Source organism: Pteropus medius, unplaced genomic scaffold (genome assembly GCF_902729225.1).
Source record: "Pteropus medius unplaced genomic scaffold, Ma_sr-lr_union100, whole genome shotgun sequence".
In the NCBI taxonomy this organism is placed as follows: Eukaryota; Metazoa; Chordata; class Mammalia; order Chiroptera; family Pteropodidae; genus Pteropus; species Pteropus medius.
This window is the reverse complement of record NW_024345916.1, coordinates 895,911-910,227: the sequence shown is the minus strand read 5'-3', so window position 1 is coordinate 910,227 and position 14,317 is coordinate 895,911. Positions and strand designations below refer to the sequence as shown.

The following is a 14,317-nucleotide window of genomic DNA, read 5'->3' as shown; positions in this document are numbered from 1 at the left end:
CATTTTGAGTAAATACACTTTTTTCTTTTAGGAAAAGTGTTCTTTTTAACCCTCGTGTCTTCGCAACATGGTGTTGACCTAGGAGCTCCATAATGCAGAGACTCACTAACCGAGTTTCTTTACACAGGGTTAAGAGGAGAAACTTAATTTTTTAAAACTGCAATCCATGTTCCTAAAAATCTATTATCATTATTATATTGGACGAGGAGGAAGTCAAGTATTAAATGTAGACAGATTGATCCCTGGTGTAAACAGGAGGAAACACCACTCAAGCTTACCATTCTTGTTTTGTTTGGTTTTATTTTGCTCTTGCAAATATGCTCCTTCTTTTTCCTTAATGCTTGGGGGATGGGGAAATGAACTGTCTTCTGACTGAGGAGGTGGAGTGGAGCCTTTGTTTTAAGACCACAGTTCTGATTACCTCTGACAGGGCTGAAATTTGATTCCCGCAGAGCTTACTCACACCTTATCTGCTTCCACCAATGATGATTACAGCAGGAATGCAGCAGAAGTCGTCACTTTGATTCAGTTTGCATACTGCTGAGTATGATAACAAAAATCAAAGTCCTTTTGTTTTTAAAAAAAAAATTAGGTTCAGGGGGAGTTCTCGCTTCCATCTTTTTTTGTATTGGTCAACACAGCAAGTTTTCTTCTCAAGGCAAAATCTTAGGGTTCCTGGCTGGGATTTTCATAGTTCAGGAATAATAACATTTAATAAAAAGTCCGCCTGAGAAAAAGACCCACGTAACCTGAGCCGTGGCAATGACTTTGTGGTATTTGGATTCATGTCTGTAAAAATATTTGGACACCAGATGGTGAATCATTAGGCGCATTCATCCCAAACCAAAGTTAAAAAAAAAAAAAATTCACACACACAAAACATAGTAGGGGAGAAAAATCATCAGTTCTCCCCCCTCCGTGCCCCAGTAAAATTGCATGAGTAATGGTAAAAGCAACAGCTAAAACAATAAAATTACTGTGTCGAATTCTTAATGTGTTGTCAGGAATAAAGACTTCAGCAGTGCTGAAAAAATTTTCTACCTCTGAATAACGCATACCTTAAGTACAACTCACTTTGACAGCCTACCAAGAGTACATATTTTTTAAAAAACAAAATCATGCTGCTGGTGGAGAATGCTATATGAGGTGACCCATCTCCTACATAGGACTGGTTTGGGAAAGAGCCAAATCAAACACTGAGCCAATAGCCTAGGGCTCAGCCATTAATCCAAAATGACTTTTTCTCTGCAGGTTGTTTTTGTTTTTAACAGTCACTTCCCAACTATCTACTCTAAAGGGTGGGGAGGTACAGGATGAATAAACCAAAACAGGATAATAGAAAACTAAATTTATATTTAACTGTGGAATGTATGATGTTTGTGGGAGGGTTGTTATTTATGTCACTTGGTGGTCACGCTCCATGAAGCTTTGACTGTCCATTTGTTATTTGTATGTTAAAGCAAACGGGAACTGTTTTCTGAAGAAAATCTGGTTCTTAACCATGGATACACCTTGGTCTGCCTCTTTCCAGAGGTAGGTTCATGCAGGCACCTGGCCTGGTTTGGAACCCTCGTTTTCACAAACGGATGCCAAGCTCTTAGGTATAGACCTGCATCTAATCAGAAATACAGAGTTTCAACATGTTAGGTCCCTGCCAGACAATTTACCCTTGATTTCTCTGCTGCTTGATTGGGAAAAAATAATAATAATAAGTTTTGTGGAAGAATGCAGTTCATTGTTTGTTTTAGATGCTTTAAACTTAATTCCTGGATCAAATCAGATAATTAAAGAACTTCATATTTGAACTACATCATTTGTTCCCTCAAAGAACTGAGTTTTTGAGGACTTGACTTCACAGATGAGACCTAATTTAAGGCTCCGTGACACTATAAGAAACAGCTTTTGGAAACTCACTTGCTTTAAATGTTATTCATGGCATCAGTGCCCCTTTTGAGGATGCATGGGAGAAAGGTCTTTCAAGTCTCAAATCTCCTGAGCCCTTGGGATGTACCTTACAAAACATGTGAATCCTATGACTAGTTTGGTTCCTTCATTGCCACATTTGTGGTCCTTCTGCTTGAATCCCTAGGGTTAGAATTTCTGTGTAGTGGCTTAATTTTAGCATCACTTTACTGTCGTTTTCTCCTTGCTGTGATTTATCTCTTTTGTTTCCATTATATTGCATGATTTTTATAAGTCACCTAAGATGCATTTTGAAATGAGGCAAGGAATAAATGGATATTTCTGAGCAAAAAAACAACAAGAAAATACTCTGGGTTTACCCCCCAAAATGTGATTGATTATGGCAAAAAATTTAAGGTTGTTTTAATTACCCCTAGGTAACTGAGAATTTGCTGTACAATGAATGCTATTTTAAATTAATTTGAGGCACAGAGTAAACTGAAGAACTACTGAGCTGAGACTTGAGGAAGAAGAGGAAGAAGAGGAAGCAAAATTCTTCGTTGTGTAAGGACTCTCCTGCTAAGAAAACCAAGACTCACAAGAAGTTAGGAAGGTACCGTCTGACCCCTCACTGGGTGGGAGAGGGTCCTGAAAGGGCCCATCTGGGCCCAGATCTGAATCTAAGACCTACTTGATCTGGGAGGAAGGGTTTCTCTGCTGAAGAATGTGTCATACTTCTTTTTTATTTTGTTTATTGATGATGATGATGATGCTTAAATTTAAGCAAACCACAACTTGATCCTTGTATCTATTGAAATAATGATATATGATACTCATATCTACATGATAACGAAGCTTATTTATGAAGAGAAAGTCTATCAAATATGTTCAACAATATGTCTGGCACTGAGGATAAATGAACAAACCAGAATCCCTGTTCTCAATGAGATTATCCCTTTTTAGCTCTTTTTGTTTGTTTATTTATGCACACAGCGTTCATTTTCGGAAGAGAGGGCCATAAGAATAATTATGGGAGGGTACCTAAGTTATAATAGATTGAGGGGGTAAAGCAAGCCCACCTGAGAAAGTGGCATTTAGATTAAGACCTGAAGGATGAGGGGTTTGTCCAGGGACCAAGGACGAAGAAGGAGAATGCTGAGCTGATGGAACAGTTTGTGCGAAGCCTGAGTTGAGAAAAAGATGTCCAGGGTGGCTGGAGAGCAGTGAGGGAGGGCCGGTGTGGATGAGATGAGGTGAAAAGGTACCAGGTGAGATCGTCCTGTAGGAAGGCATTTCCTCTTCTCCCAGAAGAGATTCCAGAAAGACATGTGGCCCACATGCTTCACCTTCTCCAAGTCTTCACTCCAGCCACCTTCTCAATTAGACTTATACCGGCATTCCCATCTAAATTATAACAACTCCCTTGCTCCAATTAGTTTCCTTTGTATCTCTCACCTAACATAGTATAATACATTATTTATTTATTTATTTATTTATTTATTTATTTATTTATTTATTTACTATGTTTCTTGTTTGCGTTTCCCTTATTCCCTCCCATTAGCTTCAGGAAGGCAGGAATTCATGTCTGATTTATTTGCTGATGTATCCACATCTAGAACAGGGCCTGGCAGGTGGCGGGGACCTGATCGATCACTGTCGGATGGAATTAAATTGAAAGGCAATGAACACTTTAATCAGGGATGTGACCTTACCTCACTTGCATTTTGAAAGATAATTCCGGATGTTGAATGAAAGATACTTTACTACATTGCTCTGGACTCCTGGATCTAAACCAAAACTTGTCCAGGAAGATTTTAAGCTTCTTATCTTCCTTTTTTAAATCATCCAGGTAGAGAAAGAAACAATTTAGGTGTTATGGAGGCTTTAGGTATATGGACGAGAGACACAGAAGGAAAGCCAACCACCCTATCAAGTCAGGTCAAGTTGGAGAGGCACACACGCTGCGTGCATGCCTACCAACAAAGCCCAAAATAACTAGGCTACATTAAATAACAGGTTACAAAAGGTGTGTTTGTGTTTTGATTCTCTTTGCTGGGGCTTGCTACTGCCCTGAGGAAGAAACTGTTTACTTTTTTTATATCAGATTTTTTTTTTCAGGTTTCACTCAAAAGCAAAGCAATTTGTATAGATGAACTCTTTTTAAAGAAGTCTATTGAAAGAAATTGCCTCAGGATGGGGTGCTCATACTCCATTAAGAGGAGATTTATTGGTTACTTAGGCTTAGAAAGCCTACTCAAGGCTGATTCATTCATTTGATAACTATTGAACATTTTCTAGGTGCATGGTCTTGCTGGGGAGTTAAAGTTACAGTTCCTATACAGTTTCTTTATAAAGTTTATCTTCTAGTTGAGGAAATGACATATGTGCACAAGAAGTTAAATAGTCAACAACGCAAAGTATAGCCCAAGGCAGTTTGTGAGTAAGAGCTACACAGGTGGTGGAGACCAGAAGTGTTAGAGTCACTCCCCAATGCCAGTCTGAGTAGTTTTCACTACTGAGTCATTCACACAGTAAAGAAAAATGTAGTGAATTTTTCTAAAGTTGAGTGTACTACATTGAAAAAACTTATTTTGAGCTTATGCCTTTTACACTTTTTGAGTGATAAAAGTCTCTTCTTTAATAAGATAATTGTGATGACATTTTTAAATTTTAAGTCCTTAATTTGGCAGAACAAAAAGTTAACAATCCTATATTAGGCTTATTATTATTTTTAAAAGTCTAACTGGTCCATTAAATCCCCCAAACTGGAAACTACTGCTATTGGGGCAAGCAGGGTTTCAGCAAACAGGATGGCCTGCGGGGGGCGGGGGGGTGGTTCATTGACAAAGTGAGATAAACAACTGGGTACGATTTTGATGGTCAGACTGGATGCAGGTGGACATCCTATATTAAGTCTCAGCATATCTTTGTTGAGTTAAATTTAACCGTACTCTGTGTGGAGGTGATATGAACAAAGCTGTGAAGTGACAATGGGGATGGCCTGCTTGGAGTCTCCTCCCTCTATGTGTATAGGTGATTACTGGAAATAAATTTGAAGACCAAAATTGGGGTGGATTATGGAGAACCTTGAATGTTCAAGTAAGGAGATAAACTTTAGAGAAATGGGCAACATTTTAATGGGAAGTTTTAAAGTGGAACAGTAACATGAAGAAATATTATTTTTTTGAAAGATTAATCTTAAATGTAAACTATGGACTTTAATGATGATGATCTGTCACCATATGTTCATCAGTTGTAACAAATGTACCCCTCTGGTGTGGGGTCTCCATAGTGGAGAAGGCCATGCCTATGTAGGAGCAGGAAGTATAAAGGGACTTTCTGTATTTTACGCCCAATTTTTCTGTGAACCTAAAATACTCTAGAAAATAAAGTCTATTAAAAAACCAAAAAGATTAATCTGGCAGCTGCATGCAAAATGAATAGGAGTGGGGAAGATCCTGTTTTGAGAGTTCTGAAGCATACATAGTTTTGGGAGTCTTCTTTAAGAAAAGGAATATAGTCACAAATACAAAATTAGGTAGAAGCACTTAAAAGCAGTCTGTTGATGCAACTAAGGCGTCCTAGAGTTGAGGACTTATTACTAAATGATAAATCCACCTCTGGGAGAGGGTGGCTCTAAAGGCAGAGAATCCAGTCAGGGAGCGGTTGTAATATCCCAGGCCCTAGAAGAGAAGGGCTGAGAACAAAGTATCAGCAAAGAAATGGAAAGCGGGGAACTCTCGGCATTAACAGGAAGGCAAACCCATGGCGCTTGATTACCGTTGAGCCTTGAACAACGTGGGGGTGGGGGTTAGTGGCATCGACTCCCAATGAAGTCGAAAACCTGGGTATAACTTTTGACTCCCCCAGAACTTGACTACTAAGAGCCCACTGTTGAGCGGAACTCTTACTGATAACATAAACAGTCAATTCACATGTATTTTGTATGTTATATGTATTATATACTACATTCTTAGAATAAAGTAAGCTAAAACAAAGGAAATGTATTAAGAAAATCATAAGGAAGAGAAAATACATTTATAGTATTTATTGAAAAAAAATCCATGTCATTAGTGGACTCATGCGGTTCAAATCTGTGTTGCTCAAGGGTCAACTGTATTTGGGATGAGAGGGAGGGAGAGACTAGCAGAGGTGGTCCTAGGTTTAGCAAGCTGAGTGATAAGTGCACTGCAGTGAGAAATAGAGAAATTGGGACAGAAAACTTTCATGGTGAGTTTTCTCTGGGTAGCAGGAAGTTGGTCTGCAATATTCCTAAGTGCCAGGCCAGCACCAGGCCCAGCATCTCGCTGGAAGCTAGGAGCGTGAATGAGGTTTCTGAGCCAGAGAACCTGAGTCTGACAAAGCAGTGTCCTCAATAGGAGGATATTTTCAATTCTGTGACATTTTCAATTCTGTTGTCCCATGGGCCCTAAGAAATCTTAGAGGAATAGAAAATTGTATGATTTGCTTCAAGGATCTGAATAAAGACAGGAAGCAGAGGTTGCTGGTTACCTTTTCCGGGCGGCCCAGAGGATGTTTACAGGGAAGATTCCTTTCCGCCTTCTGAGCTGTAGAGCTTTTAGACTGTAAGTCCTGGGGGACAGAGCAGATTCAAATAATAGAGAGCCCAACTGGGACCTGCCCAGAGATCAAGCAACACTGCACATCTCTCAAAAAAGAAAAGACAAAAAGCTGGGGGGCGGGGGAGGGGGAGACGGTGCGGAGAATCTCCCTTAACGTAGGGTTACATTTCTGTTCCTTTCACTCCCCTCTTTCTAAATTTTCCCCTCCTTCCTAAATTTCCTTTCCTCTACTAAACAAGAGGTGGGGCTAGGAAGGGCCTGTATAACAAATGTTTTTCCCGATCATAAGTTGTTTAAAAAGACCAGCCATCATCCTTGTTATTCAGTTACATCAGGTGAAATGATAGTTTTACCAAGCTCACACCTAATTTAACATGAGCTAGATTCACATTTTGCAAATCCTTGCATCTCACTCCCTAGTGGGGGAACTGTGGTCAAGTTATCCAGTTTCCTCATCTGAGCAGTGGCAATCACAATAGCACCTGCTCGCAAGGTTGTTGTGAGGATTACAAGAGGCAACCATGGAAAGCTGTCCGCAGAGTCCTCGGGAAGGCAGTAAGTGGAAGGCAGTAAGTGGATCCACCTCTGGAAGCGGTGGATCCAGATTTTGTGGGATCTGAAAATTATACAAATTAGGGAGCCCTCTTTAATAAAAAGAAGACAAATCTTACTTTTGCAAGTTTATATGAATATACGACTCTGTAATTACATTGCTAAGGCACCTCCCAGAGCCTGTGAAGGTCTTGTTAAAGTGAGAGGTCCTGAAGCTTAAGCTTCATCAGCTTCAAAATAAACTCACCTCTGAATAAATGTTCAAAATAGATGTTGTTATTTTTTTATTTGAAAAATGTTTATGGAGCACTTACTACAGGCAAGGCCGTGAGCTCCCACTAGGTGTTAGGAACTCTATGCTCTAGCTAAAGGGAAGGTCATTAAGTATCAAAGCAAACCAAACTCCTTATCTAAAGAATGTGCTTTGATTTGACAAAACATCTCAAAGCTAATAAATGGCTGCAAAACACTTTTCAGACCTCCTTAACAGAAACCTTGCACCAATAGAATAGATGAACTATTTGCAGTCATTATTTTTAAGTTTTTTTCCATTTAAAAAATTTGTAGTGAAATACATGTAACTTAAAATTTACTGTCTTAACCATTTTTAAGTGTACAATGCTGTGGCATTAAGAACATACCTATTGTTTTACAATCATTGCCATGCCATGATCCATCTCTAGAACTCTTTTGATCTTGCAAAACTGAAACTCTGTACCCATTAAATACTAATTGCCCATTTCTCTATTCCCAGAGCCCCTGGCAACCACCGTTCTCCCTTCTATCTCTTCGATTTTGACTACTTAGAGTAGTCAAATATTCAAAGGGTATTTGTATCTTAGATCTATTAGTATCCACTTATAGGGTACCTCATATAAGTGGAATCGTATAGTATTTGTCTTTTTGTAAATGGCTTTACTTAGCATGATGTCCTCAAGGTTTATCCATGTTGTAGCATGTGCTAGAATTTCCTTCCTTTTTAAGGCCTAATAACATTCCATTGTATGTATATGCCATATTTTGTTTATCCATTCTTCTGTCAATGGGCACTTGGGCTGCTTCTATGTTTTAGCTGTTGTGAATAATGCTACTGTAAACATGGATATAAAAGTGATCATTATTTTTATGTTGCTTTAGAACATTTGCATCCCCATGATCACTTATTAGAATGTACTTCGATTATTGCTTGCCTTTGCTCACATGTGAATTAAATAAAGTAAGCAAATGCCCATGAGCCAGTAATTAAACTTAAATTCTTCCACACAGTTGACCCCATCTCTCACTGCCAAAGGCAAGGACAGTGGGTCATTGGAACCCTGATCCAGGACTTAGGAGATCTGGGTTCTGGTGCCAGCAATGCAGTAAGTGTTAGCTACTTTTGTGATATCGAGGCAAATCCTTTCATTTTGCTGGACCCCAGTTTCCTCATCTGTCTTGTGAGTGATATGAACCGGGATTTCCTTTCTTGGATGATCAGCTCAACCTGTGTTTTAGGAAAGTCTTCTTTCCCAAGCGAACTGGGAAATTGATCATCCTCCCTTTAGCAAGTACTCAAATCCGATACCAGATTTTTAAAAATGTTCTAGATTAAATGGCATAAGGCTGTTTATCTCTCTCCCATCCCCCTGGGAAATATCAAAAGGAAATTCAGCAGCTGAGTCAGGCTGGGACAAAATTCCAAATGTGTAATTTTTAACAGGTCTTTTGGGAAAGGGTTGATTTTAGATCGTGTTAAGAAGTCATCCCTCACAAATGTTCTTCTTAGGGAGGTCTATAGGTTAACAATTAGACAAGAGCTGTTAAAATCTCAGCTGAGCAGCTTAAAATGTTTCCTACTTTTAATAAATAGCTGGGCTTCTCATGGAACCAACCATAAAGCAAGTAGGATTTTTTTTCCCCTCATAGTCCACACTTTTATGTCACAGGGAGAAAACAAAACAAAAACAGCAACAACAAACAAACAAACAAAACTAAACTAAGGTGTGTTCCTTGTCTAATCTACAACTCAAAGGAAAGCTCAGCCCGGTCTATGTTGAAACTCCCTCTGTCTTACATAGGAATGTGCGGACATGCCTGCCTGAAACCCCAAATGATTCCCCTTTACTGAGGAAGATGATTCAGCCAGATTCCAATTACTATCAGCAAACAGGCAGGGCTGGTGCGAATAAAGATTCAAGGATTCATTTCACTCCTAACTTTAGAAGTGAAATGGAACCCTAGTTGTTTTGGGCAAAGAAATCATTTCAGTTCATTTCTATCAGCTGCATATTTTTAAATTATTTATAAATTTATTCCTAGGGCTATGGACAATTACAGTGCATTATTGATTTGATTGGGTCTTGAAGTAAAGCCTAAAAGGCAATCTTGCACCTATTGGTATAACCTTCTCCTTACAAGTACATAAAAATTAAAAAACAAGTCCAATATCAATTATTATTCCCTATGGACAATGGTTTAGTGACCCCTTTTTATGGTCTGCCAAGATATAATCTATGTTTTTAGATCAAGTTATAGTTTATAAAAGCTTTCCACACATACACCATACAAACTTCATACATGAAGATGATCTCCATTTTATAAACGCAGAACTGAAATCCCAGAGAAGTTAGGAGACTTATACACAAAACTAGTAAGTGGCAGAGCTGGGCTCAAAGCCAAATCTTCTGAAGTAAAATCAAGACTCTTCATTAAAATGCAAAGCAAAATGCGTTTTGCTTTTTAAAAATTCCTTCTAGCCTTTTTGCTAATCTTTCTCATGCTATTGATGTAATCTAAAGATACTGATTAACAGAAGTTTAGGGAGAGTGTTAAGAAGGTGGTCAAAAAGGTAACACCTACATGTAAGGTCCAGTAGGAAGAAGAGAAGCCAGCAAAGGGGTATACGTGGTGGTCAGAGAAGGAGCGGCGGACCCAGCCAACTCAGTGCCACCTCCTAAGCTGAGAGAAGGGAGAGGAAACTTCATCTGTAAGGATAATAACTGACAAGGACCCCTGGGTTTGGTGTTCAGGGAGATACCAATGACCTCAGGGAGTATAATTTCACAGAATCATAGTCTTGGGTTCAGTTAACGCCCAGCAAAACTCTCCAGATGCTCACACTGCTGGCCCACTCCACTTCTGAGCAGTTCTGAGGCAGCCGTTCATTACACTTTTGAATACCTTTGGCTCCTTAGGAATTCATTATTAGACAGAATGCCTACTGCATACTAGGCACTGTTTTAAGTGTAAGGATTGAGAGCAGTAAAGAAAATGTTCAAATGCTCTGCCCTCGTAAACTTACCTTCTAGTGGGGAGATACGCTTTAAAAAATAAAAAGGGTAATATCAGGTAGTAAGAAGGGCTATGAAGAAAAATTAAGCTTGGGGTAATTGTCGGGGAGAAAAGAGGATTGTATCTTATGTTAGTCAGAACAGGTGTAAAGGAGGAAGTTTCCCTCTTGATAGCTGTGAATCGAAAGGTCTTGGACTATGAGAGGCTGCCTGGTCCCATGCCTGGGATTTGGACTTTCCTTCAGCCCTGAAACAAGCACCGGAGAGGTGATAGGGAATGAGATATTTGAGGGTATAAACAAGGAATTGATCACTGTGTTGGCCTATGAAATTGGAGCTAGCCAGGGAGGGAAGTGTGGTAGTAAAAAGGAGGTAGGATCAATCAATTGGAGGTCCAAGTAAGGGAAGAGAATGGCTGGCTTTGAGCTTTTAGAGGAACTGTGCTAGAAAGGTCACAGCTCTTTACATATTTGAAAATCAAACAGTTCCTTCACTGGTCCTCACATGAAAACGTTTTATGTTTATTTATAAACAGCCTGATTGCTTTCTACTGAGGATGCTCCAGCTCATTCCTTTGAAGGGGTGGCACTTGGAGACCACTACAAGGTTTCATCCAGCAGAAGTAGGCAGGGACCATTTCCCCTGGTCTTAGACAGCCTCCCTCAGCTGGTACAGGAAGCCGTGGACCCATTTCTCTCTCCTTGCTCAGTCACCTTGAACTCTGTGGCTACTACAACACTGTGTCTTTTTTGTTCAAGTACTGCTACCAGGGGAGGGTTCCGCCATCCTTTACCTGGGCAATTAGTTTTCTCGTTTTGTTTAATTTTACCGCATGTGTCTATTTTTCCCGATTAAATAGCAATGGTCGAGGAGTGATTTATTTGTAGGTCATTTCGGCTCTTATTAAATTCTGGCTTAATGACATTTTTTACCTGTTTCTTGACCATTTAGTATTAGTCTCAGAAATTTTTGGTACTAAAGGGAAGGAACTGTATAATTTATATCTATTTATTCAGTGACCACGAATGTTTATTGAGAGCCTTCTAAAAGGTCGGTACTGGGATACAGCAGTAGACAAACAGGGCATGGAGTGTGCAACATGAGGTCAGAAAAAGATTCTTTTGGTTTGTGTTTTTGGACAAGGGAGATCTCAACTTACCTAGAGACCTGAACTGATATGGTAATTTCTTTTTCTCTCTTCTAGTTATAACAGAGGAATTAACTCTTATCCCTTTAAAAGCCAATCTCTTGATTTCTACTTTGGGACTCGTCACCTCTCACCTACTCTCCTTCTCTCCTAAACCATTCATCTCTTCTCTCTCTCTACTAGGTGATTCCTTTCAGCATATGCATATGTTCAAACCTTTTCCTTGATTCCTTTTTCCAGCTACTGCTCTATTCCTTTATATTTCTTCACAACAAAATTCCTTGGAAAAAAATCTTCTATGCCTGGTGTATCTGAAGCTGGAAAAAGTGTGGACATGTTTGGAACAGCTGTGAGTGTCATGGCAGAGAGCTGATAATCGAGAAAGAGCACTTTCCAGAGCATAGGCTCTGAGATCAAAGCCCTCTGAAAATATCGTGATAGGAGGCAGCTGTGTTACAGCAAAGCAGGCCCTGATCTCCCCTTATGGGACATTTACTCAATTCTGCTTTTACCATTCTCTAGCCAATGTGACCCTGGTCAACTTACATAACTTCTTTGAGCCTCAGTTTCCTCATCTATCAAATGGAAGTAGCGATATCTCTTTCATAAGTTTGTTATGTCATAACATGACAATGAAATAGGATAACTGAAAGTGAAATAAATGTTGGAAAATATCATTTTACAGTAATATTTCTCCACTTCTTTTAAGAGAAAAGGAGGTGGGTTAACCCAGTCTGAGTCAGGATTCCTCCCAAATCAAAGCCTGAGTCAAAGGTTTGCATGCTCCCCTGTTGTCCATATGGATCCCGGGGAGCAGGACTGGGAAAACAGAAGAGTGAAACAGGGAGGGAGGGAAGGCAAGTGCAAGGATGTGTACTAAGTTGGTCAAAACTGCTGGTGACTTGGTGCTTGATCTCATGTGACCTTCTGCGGAGCCTTGCGAAATGCATTTCAGAACTCTCTCTTGAGGGGATAAAACAGGGAAGCATTTATCCCCAAATTACTATCTTTATTGATCAAAAGTGGACCATAGGCATTGACTCTCTTCAGGGTTGCACACACCTGAGTGACAAGTAGACCCCAGTGAGGAAGTGAAAGGTAAAAGATTCAAGATAAGGAAAGGCCATGTCAGATTGGACCTTTGAAATTTACTCAAAATGGGTTCCTGCAGCTGTGCCTAGAGTAAGAGATGGTATCAGGAGATTTGAAATGGTGCACAAGATACAACCCTATGTGACAAAAATGGAAAAAAAAAAATGGTGGTAAGACTTGGCTTCCAGATTTACAGCAGGTATTACACACCATCTCTTTGCAGAAAAAGAGGGTAGATCTTAAAAGTTAGTTTTCATCCTATTTTTTTGACACTAGGTGTTTCTGTGGAATTAAGAAATATAATCTGCCAATGTCCCATTGGCTTTTGTACCAAATTATAATTAGAGATAGCATGACCTAATTGGAAGAGACCTGGACCAAGACTTTAGGCAAACTGCTTAATTTCTCTGGTGAAGCAGGGGCAGAGGTTGTGGGGTAAATTGGTACTACAACTCCTACTCCTATTCCTACTCCTACTATCTTTCCTCCCTACATTCTAGTGGGGTTTTTTGGAGGGTTGGGGCAGGTAGAAAGGGAAATTCATCGAATAATCTATGTGAAAATATTTTATAAACTAGGAAGGATTGTTATCATTTGGATATTATCAAGCATTGATTATCAAAGTCTAGTTTTCTAAAATGTTCTATCATAATAAAAATAATTCAAGTTCAATCAAGGTAAACCAATTAATCTAGAACACATACTTTGTTCCAAGCCCTCTATAATCCACTAGGGATTCAAAGGTACATAAATAAGAATGACTTAAAGAGTAATGTTTATTCTTGCATACTATTATTATAGGAAGAAAAGGTAGCAGCATCATTGTTTTGCTAGATGGAACTCTTAGAAACAATTGTCTTGCAAATGTTGAAAATATGTATATGTTGCCCAGCGGTCAAAACAATTGAAATAATTAGACAACTTACTGCATCTTTCTCTAATTCCCCAAATCTGGCACTTGTTTAATGGGGGGCAAAGGCTGCCAATTCTCCTTAATGTGCTTTTACCTAGGAAGTTCAGGAGCACTTTTCCCTTCAAACTGATTGTAAAACAATTAAATACACATGTATAAGATTCCATGGCAGCAAGAACTAATGAATATGATCATGACTTACCCTTTAAGTCATTTCTCTTGCTCATTTATTCATTAACTTGATAATTGTTTATTAAGCACTAACTGTACGCCAGGCATTGTGTTGACAGCTGGGTGGGTATAGAGAAGGGAACAACACAGATTGTTACAGTCCTCATGAAAATGGTTGAGATTGCCTAAGGAGGGAGTAGAGAGTGAGGAGGGAAGAGAACTCAGGAGCAGCCCCAAGACTCCAATATTTAGGAGTCGGATGGCCCACAAATGAGAGGCCATCAAGAGATACTGAGAAGGAGTAAGCAGAGAGGCAGAAGGAAAACCAGGAGAGAGTGCTTTCTCATAGCAACCCGGAGAAGAGAGTGCATGAGGAAGGAGGGAGTAGCCCACCCTTAATATAGAGTATTGTGAGACATTAGATAGAGTGAGGGACTGCAAAACATTTCTCCACATGGATGTTTTGATGACCATAATAATGGAGCTGTAGTAGAAAACGGGGCAGAACCAGAGTGGAGTCAGTTGAGAAGTAGCTGGGAAGTGCATTGGTAGAATCTTCAAATGTAGACTACTCCATTCACAAACCTGAGTCAGGGAGACAAGAGCTGGATGGACGGATAGACACATGAAGCTCAGGGATAACTTTCAGAGATGAAAGGTACTAGAGCTTGTTTGGAAGCTGATGAAA

At 39.5% G+C, this 14,317-nt stretch overlaps 1 long non-coding RNA gene across 1 annotated transcript in view; it reads left to right on the top strand.

The window, feature by feature from the left end:
• Positions 1-1,208: 1,208 nt before the first annotated feature.
• LOC120612360 (uncharacterized) overlaps positions 1,209-14,317 on the top strand; it is a 54,882-nt gene continuing 41,773 nt past the window's right edge. The window contains exons 1-2 of the long non-coding RNA XR_005655434.1: positions 1,209-1,533; positions 2,340-2,515. This is a non-coding gene — a long non-coding RNA (uncharacterized LOC120612360). The remainder of the gene's footprint in view (positions 1,534-2,339; positions 2,516-14,317) is intronic.